A 9,259-nucleotide genomic window follows, 5' to 3' on the forward strand; every position below is an offset into this window, starting at 1 on the left:
AAATGAGAAACAAATAGAGATATAGACCTTGGCAATCAGAACCTTAGATGTTTAAATAATAGCATGTATTTCTGTCAGCTTTACTACCCTTATGATATTCTTTCCTTTTATCATGATTTCATCCTTCTGAGGGATCTGGTTTTCCATTACTATTGTTTTGATTTAGCCACAATCTTTATTTAAGGTCTTTCTGACCTATAATTTAAAGTCAGAGTGAATAAAAATAAATTTGGTATTAGTTTTTGGAGCAGTTTCAGACAGTGTGATTTAGATACATCTAACATTTATTATCTTTTAGGTGCCAAGCAAATGCTTAGAACTGGAATAAAAGGGTCAGTGAGACAGACATGGCCCTTGCCCTCCCAGAATTTCTAATTTAGTAAGAATAAGACATACAGTTCACAACGACACATTGTGATATGGTCTGTGACAGTGAAAGTCACAGTGGAAGATAGGGAGGACAGCCTAGAGAAAATGGATTATGAATTGAAGATGAAAAGGATTTAGGTGAAGGAGGAGGGGTATATGTGGGGCAGGGGCCATTAAGAGGGACATCATGCACAAAAATGCAGAGGAAAAGTGGCACATTGGGGGAACAGATCTAGGAGATTGAGTGGCTAGGCCACCACATGAGGTTATGGACTCTGGGCTCTGCACAAAAACATCAGGTGGGGGTGGATGTAAAAATCCAGCCAACACTCCTCTCTAAGACTTTCACCCTGACATGAGGCTGAAACTGCTCTGAAAAAGGGATGTCTTTTCTAATCAGCACTGAAGTATCATTTGAGCTAACTGTGGTCCTACAAAATGGTAGGTTGGGGCCAGATTATGAAGGATTTTGTAAGTTTGAGACCTGAGTCCTGAGAGTAGTGATGGGAGTAAAAGGGGAATCCATTCCTTCAAGCAGGAGAATGATAGATCAGATATGCATTTTAGAAAGAACACTAATTGTCTTTCTGGAATGTGATTTAGATGGGAGACCAGGAGATAGATGGGGAGACTACAGAGAAGAGGAAAGGGGGACCTAACCTTGGCAAGGGTGGCATGGAAGGAAGTGATTGGTGCTTGATTGGGAATTGGATGCCTGGAGAAGGTGAAGGGACAAGTATTATGTCCAGGATAGAGCCTTGAGAAACTGAGTTGACTGTGCGGTTTCTGGAGATAGAGAGCAGTTGAATGGAGATACACTGACTTCAGGTTTGGACACAATGAATTTTAGTTGTTTATGGTACATCCTGCTTGCAGGTAGTTGGATTGGCCTGCAGATACACATTAGGGAGTTATCAAAATAATATATAAGATTACCCAGGGGAAAGGTGTAGAGTTAAAAGAGAAGTGGGAGCAGAATGGAATCCTGAGAGACAGTAATGTTTAAAAAATAGAGAAAAACTTACCTATAAAGGATACTGAAAAATAACCTAGAAATACCAGTAGACTTTCAGGACAGGACAGGTATGTTGACACTGAAGTCAAGAAACTGCAAGGTTAAAGGAGGAGAAAGTTTAATTAGATAAAGACCAAAACCTGTTTATAAAAGTTATTATTCAGTGGAATAGATTGGAATGGGAAGATGTGAAGCTGGATAAGATAGAGGAGCAATGCGAAATGAATCATCAGTCTATTTCAATATGGAAACCTAACTATTGGATTATTTTCCTTTTTCTTCTACATTAGAAGGACAGAGTCTTCCAAACCATTGGAAGGAGAATGACAACCACAGCTTCCAAAAAAATGGAATGAAAATATTTTTTTCTTTTCCAAGGAACTTTTGAAGATTAAGTCCTCCCTGTCCTCAAAAAAAAAAAAAAAAAAAAAAAAAGGTAAGAAAGGCTTGGGTTTCTTTTTTCTCCCCAAATTTCTGTTTAAATTCCAGTTGGTTAACACGCAGTGTAATACTCATTTGTTGTAAAATTTAGTGATTCATCACTTACATATGACACCTAGTGTTCATCACTACTAGTGCCTTCCTTAACCCATTAGCCGTTTAACTGATCCCCTGCCCAACTCTCCAGTAACCCTCAGTTTGTTCTCTATAGTTAAGAGACTGTTTCCTGGTTGCCTTCTCCTTTTTTTGATATATGTTCATCTGTTTTGTTTCTTAAATTCCACATATATGAATGAAATCATGTGGTATTTGTCTTTCTCTGACTTATTTCACTTAGCATAATACTCTTTAACTCCATCCATGCTGCAAATGGCAAGAGTTCATTATTTTTCAAGACTAATATTCCATTGTGTAAATATACCACAACTTCTTTATCCATTCTTCAGTTGATGGACATTTGGGCTCTTTCCATAATTTGGCTATTGTTGATAGTGCTGCTATAATCATCAGGGTGCATATACCACATTCAAATCAGTATTTCTGTATCCTTTGGGTAAAAACCTAGTAGTGCAATTGCTGGGTTGTAGGGTAGTTCTACTTTTAAATTTTGAGGAGCCTCCATGCTGTTTTCCACAGTGGCTGAATCAGTTTGCATTCTCACCAACAGTGCAAGAAAGTTCCCCTATCTCCACATCCTTAATAACACCTGTTTTTTCTTGTGTTGTTAATTTTAGCCATTCTGATTGGTATGAGGTGATATCTTTTTGTAGTTTTGATTTGTATTTCCATGATGATGAGTGATGTCGAGCATCTTTTCATGTACCTGTTAGCCATCTGTATGTCTTCTTTGGAAAAATGTTTATTCATGACTTCTGCCCATTTCTTAACTAGATTATTATTATTTTTTATTTTAATTTTTTTTATTATATTATGTTAGTCACCATACAGTACATCTCTGGTATCCGATGTAAAGTTCGATGATTCATTAGTTGCCTATAACACCCAGTGCACCATGCAATACGTGCCCTCCTCACTACCTATCACCAGTCTATCCCATTCCCCCACCGCCTCCCCTCTGAAGCCCTCAGTTTGTTTCTCAGAGTCCATAGTCTCTCATGCTTCATTCCCAATTCTGATTACCCCCCTTTCTTTATCCCTTTCTTCCCCTACCGATCTTCCAAGTTCTTATGTTCCATAGATGAGAGAAATCATATAATTGTCTTTCTCTGCTTGACTTATTTCACTTAGCATTTATCTCCTCCAGTGCCATCCATGTTGCAGCAAATGTTGAGAACTCATTCAGAAACTGAGTAATATTCCATTGTATATATGGACCACAACTTCTTCATCCAGTCATCTGTTGAAGGGCATCTCAGTTCCTTCCACGATTTAGCTACTGTGGACAATGCTGCTATGAACATTGGGGTGCATATGGCCCTTCTCTTTACTATGTCTGTATCTTTGGGGTAAATACCCAGTATTGCAATGGCTGGGTCATAGGGTAGCTCCATTTTTAACTTTTTAAGGGACCTCCACACTGTTTTCCAGAGTGGCTGTACCAACTTGCATTCCCACCAACAATGTAGGAGGGATCCCCTTTCTCTACATCCTCTCCAGCAATTGTTGTTTCTTGCCTTGTCAATTTTTGCCATTCTAACTGGCGTAAGGTGGTATCTTAGTGTGGTTTTAATTTGAATTTCCCTGATGGCTAATTATTTTGAACATTTTTTCATGTGTCTGTTAGCCATTTGTATGTCATCACTGGAGAAGTGTCTGTTCATATCTTCTGCCCATTTTATGATTTGTTTGTTTCTCGCGAATTGAGTTTGAGAAGTTCTTTGTAGATCTTGGATACCAGTCTTTTATCTGTAGTGTCATTTGCAAATATAATCTCCCATTCTGTGGGCTGCCTCTTAGTTTTTTTTATTGTTTCCTTGGCTGTGCAGAAGCTTTTTATCTTGATGAAGTCCCACAATTCATTTTATCTTTTGTTTCTCTTGCCTTTGGAGATGTTTCATGAAAAAGGTTGCTTTGGCCGATGTCGTAGAGAGTGCTGCCTGTGTTTTCCTCCAGGATTCTGATGGATTCCTGTCTCACATCGAGGTCTTTCATCCATTTGGAGTTTATTTTTGTGTATGGTGTGAGAGTGGTCAAGTTTCATTCCTTTGCATGGAGCTGTCCAATGTTCCCACACCATTTATTGAAGAGACTGTCTTTGTTCCACTGGATGTTTTTTCCTGCTTTATCAAAGATTAGTTGCCCAAAGAACCGAGGGTCCATTTCTGGGTTCTCTATTCTGTTCCTTTGGTCTATGTGTCTGTTTATGTGCCAGTACCATGCTGTCTTTGTGATCACAGCTTTGTAGTACAGCTCGAAATCCGGCATTGTGATGCTCGCCGCTTTGTTTTTCCTTTTCAACAGTTCCTTGGCGATTCGGGGCCTTTTCTGGTTCCATACAAATTTAAGGACTACTTGTTCCACTTCTTTGAAAAATGTCCTCAGTATTTTGATCGGGATAGCATTGAAAATGTAGATTGCTCTGGGTAGCATGGACATTTTAACTATGTTAATTCTTCCGATCCATGAGCATGGAATATTTTTCCATCTCTTTGTGTCTTCCTCAATGTCTTTCAAGAGTGATTTATAGTTTCTAGAATATAGGTCCTTTATGTCTCTGGTTAGGTTAATTCTGAGGTAACGTATGGTTTTTGGTGCTATTGTAAATGGGATGGATTCCCTAATTTCTCTTTCTTCAGTCTCATTATTCGTGTATAGAAATGCAACTGATTTCTGAGCATTGATTTTGTATCCCGCCACATTACTGAATTGCTCTATAACTTCTAATAGTTTGGGCGTGGATTCTTTTGGGTTTTCCATATAGAGTATCATGTCATCTGTGAAGAGAGACATTTTGACTTCTTCTTTGCCGATTAGGATACCATTTATCCCTTTTTGTTGTCATTGCTGTTGCAAGGACTTCTAGTACTTTGTTGAATAATAGTAGCGAGAGTGGGCATCCTTGTCGTGTTCCTGATCTTAAGGGAAAGGCTTCCAGCTTTTCCCCACTGAGAATGATATTTGCTGTAGGCTTTTCATAGATGGTTTTTATGAGATTGAGGAACGTACCCTCTAACCCTACACTCTGAAGTGTTTTAATCAGGAAAGGATGCTATATTTTGTCAAATGCTTTTTCTTTTTTTTTTTTTTTAAGATTTTATTTATTTATTTGACAAAGATAGAGACAGCCAGCGAGAGAGGGAACACAAGCAGGGGGATTGGGAGAGGAAGAAGCAGGCTCCTAGCGGAGGAGCCTGATGTGGGGCTCGATCCCATAACGCCGGGATCACGCGCTGAGCTCAAGGCAGACGCTTAACCGCTGTGCCACCCAGGTGCTCCTGTCAAATGCTTTTTCTGCATCAATTGAGGGGATCATATGGTTCCCGAGTCTTTTCTTGTTGATATGATGTATCACGCTGATCAATTTGTGAATGTTGAACCTGCTTGCATCCCAGGTATGAATCCCACTTGGTCTTGATGGATAATCCTTTTAATGTACTGTTGGATTCTATTAGCAAGGATCTTGTTGAGGATTTTGGCATCCATATTCATCAGGGAAATTGGTCTGTAATTCTCCTTTCTGAATGGGTCTTTGCCTGGTTTTGGGATCAAGGTAATATTGGCCTCATAGAATGAGTTTGGAAGCTTTCCTTCTGTTTCTGTTTTTTGAAATAGCTTTAGGAGAATAGGTATTCTTACTTTGAATGTTTGGTAGAATTCCTCAGGAAAACCATCCGGGCCTGGAGTTTTGTTTTTTGGAAGGTTGTTTATCACTGACTCAATCTCTTCATAATTAATTGGCCTGTTTAAAAAATCAATTTCTTCCTGTTTCAGTCTTGATAGTTTATAGGTTTCCAGGAAGGCCTCCATCTCTTCCAGATTGCTTAATTTATTGGCATATAGCTGTTGATAAACTTTCTAATAATCCTTCCAATTCCATTGGTGTTGATCATGACCTCTCCTTTACTTTCTGTCTGAATGTATCTTTAGGTTCAAAATGAGTCTCTTGTAGACAGCAAATGGATGGATCATGTCTTTTTTATCCAATCTGCAACCCTGTGGCGTTTTATGGGAGCATCTAGGCCATTCACATTGAGACTGATTATTGAGAGATATGATTTTAATGATGCCATGTTGCCTGTAAAGTCTTTGTTTCTATAGATTATGACTTTCTGTTCTGTATCACTCTTGGGGCCTTTTTACTTTTATGGAACCCCCCTTAATATCTCCTGTATGGCTGGTTTCGTGGTTACGAAATTGGTCAATGACTGGCGATTCTGGAAGGTCTTTATTTCTCCATCAATTCTGAATGACAGCCTTGCTAGATAAAGGATCCTTGGCTGCATGTTTTTCTCTGAAAGAGCTTTAAAAATGCCCCCCCCAACCCTTTCTCTCATTCCAGGTCTGTGTAGACAGGTCTGATGTAATTCTGATAGCTTTGCCTTGGTACATGAGAGATTTCTTTGCCCTGGCAGCTTTCAATACTATATCCTTGGATCTAATATTTGCGAATTGCACTATGATGTGACGTGGTGTAGGTTTGTCGTGGTTGAGCTTGGGAGTGGTCCTCTCTGTCTCTTGGACACGAATGTTTGTTTCCCTCGCTAGATTAGGGAAGTTTTCAGCTACAATTCGTTCAAAAATCTCTTCTAGACCTTTGTTTTTCTCCACCCCCTCGGGGATGCCAATGATTCTGACATTGGAACGTTTCATTGAGTCAGTAATCTCCTGTAACCTACATTCCTGAGCATGGATTTTTTTGAGTCCAGATTCTATTTTAGCCTTTTTTCTACTAACCCTTCTTCCAATTGGCTGATACGTTCTTCTGCCTCATTCACCCTGCCGTCATAGCCTGTAGTTTTGACTGCATTTGGCTCATAGGATTTTTAATTTCTGCCAGATTCACTCTCATTTACGCCGTTAGAGATTCTATATTCTCATTAACATTTTCATTAATACTTTTTTGAAGTCTACACATCATCTTGACCATTGTTACTCTGAATTCCATTTCTGATAATTTGGTTATATCCATATCCATTAGTTCTGTGGTAGAGGCCACAGACTCATTGTCTTTTCTTTGCTGGGATGGATTTCTCCTTCTCGTCATTCTGGTGAGGAGAGGTTGCGGGGTTTTCCAGAGCCCAAATCATTGACCAGGACCCAGGCCGTGCACCCTTTTTTTATAGGAATCTTAGGGATGTGGACTTCTTGATTTTTCAGCCTGCCTTCTGGGGAGGGGCCTTCCCCACTGATACTGAGGCAACCCTGTGTGGGTAGAGTCTCTGTGTCCCCTGCGAGGGGGAATGGGGATGGGTACACTGTGAGCCAGTATTTCCAGGCTTTTGTTCTCTGGTGGCTTTCCCTGGCAGTTTGCTGTATCTCTTCTGAGAGAGCAGCAGTGGCCCAATCTCAGCCTCTGTCTCAGAACAGAGGGATTGTGGCCAATTCTCCACTGATGTTCTGGCCACTTTAACTCTGTTACTGTTGGTGCTGCTCAACCCTGCAGTGTCCCGGGATGTGCGCCCCACACTGGGCGTCCCAGCCCTCACTTTCAGGGCTGGCGCCTCTCTGTCCTTTGTGTTTCTAACACTGCCAGCTTCCCCCGCCTGCTCCTGGAGCTCCCGGTCTCAGTCTGGTTCCAGTGAGCACACCGGAGCTCCGTTTCAGTCTGGTGGCGCACGTTCCCCGGCTCATGGTCTCAGTCTGCTCTCTGGCGGGTACCGGTCCACGAATCCGCCCGCTCCCCCGTGCAGGTGGCTACCATGCCTGAACGCGGCGGCTCCCTCCCCCTTCCATTTATCTTCTGATATCTGTGTGTGTTTTCACTGCTCCCCGCTTCGTACCTCAATACTCAGTGCTGGAGATGTTCATTTGTAGAGATCCAGATGTATTTTCCTGCATCTCAGGCTGAATCTGTGAATGTTCAGGCTGGTCTGGTACCTATCCAACTCGACTCAGGGGATTGGCTGCAAAAGGGGTCCCCTACTCCTCCACCCTCTTAACTTTCCTGTAGACTATTATTTTTTGAGTGTTGAGTTGTATAAGTTCTTTATAGCTATTGGATACGAACCCTTTATCAGATGTGTCATTTGCAAATATCTTCTCCCATTCTGTGGGCTGCCTTTTAGTTTTGTTGATTGTTTCCTTTGTTGTGCAAAAGAATTTTATTTCAATGAAGTCACATTACTTTATTTTTGCTTTTGTTTCCCTTGACTCAAGAGGATTATCTCTTAAGGTGTTGCTTTGGCCCTTGTCAAAGAGGTTACTGACTGTGTTGTCTTCTAAAAAACATTTTAATGGTTTTCTGTCTCACATTTAGGTGTTTCATCTATTTTGAATGTATTTTTGTGTATGGTGTAAGAAAGTGGTCCAGTTTCATTCAAGTGTGTGTTGCTGCCCAGTTTTCCTACCACCATTTATTGAAGGTACTGTCTTTATTTCATTGAATATTCTTTGCTGCTTTGTTGAAGATTAATTGACCACATAATTGTGAATTCATTTCTGGGTTTTCTTTTCTATTGATCTATGTGTCTGTTTTTGTGCCAGTATCATACTATCATACAACTTTGGAATATAACTTGAAATCCGGAATTGTGATGCCTCCAGGTTTGCTCTTCTTTTTCAAGATTGCTTTGGCTATTCAGGGTCTTTTGTGGTTCCATACAAAATTAAGGATTTTTTTGTTCTAGCTCTGTGAAAAATGTTGTTGGTATTTTGATAGGGATTGCATTAAATGTGTGGATTGTTTTGCATAGTACAGACATTTTTAACAATATTTGTTTTTCCAGTTCATGATCATGGAATGTTTTTCCATTTCTCTGTGTCATCTTCAATTTCTTTCATAAGTTTTTTGTCATTTTCAGAAAACAGATCTCTTATGTCTTTGGTTAGGTTACTCCTAGATTTCTTATGGGTTTTGATGTAATTAATGGGATCAAATCCTTGATTTCTTTTTCCACTGCTTCCTTATTGATATATATAAATGCAACAGATTACGTTGCATTTACGTTGATTTTGTATCCTGCGTTGATTTTGTATCCTGCGATTTTACTGAATTCATTTATCAGTTCTAGTAGTTTTTTGGATTTGAGTCTTTAGGATTTTCTGTATAGTATCATGTCATTTGCAATAGTGAAAGTTTGACTTCCTTACCAATCTGAATGCCTTTATTTCCTTTTATTGTCTGATTGTGGTGACTAGGACTTCCAGTACTATGTTAAGTAACAGTGGTGAGAGTGGACATCCCTGTCTTGTTCCTGACTGTGGAGGAAAATGTCTCAGTTTTCCCCTTTGGATATTAGTGGTGAGTTTTTTTTTTTTCTAAATGGACTTTTATGATGTTGAGGTATGTTCCCTCTAACCCCACTTTGTTGAGGG

The sequence above is a fragment of the Ursus americanus genome, chromosome 16, assembly GCF_024610735.1.
Source record: "Ursus americanus isolate L20-20 chromosome 16, mUrsAme1.1.p, whole genome shotgun sequence".
Classification (NCBI taxonomy): Eukaryota; Metazoa; Chordata; class Mammalia; order Carnivora; family Ursidae; genus Ursus; species Ursus americanus.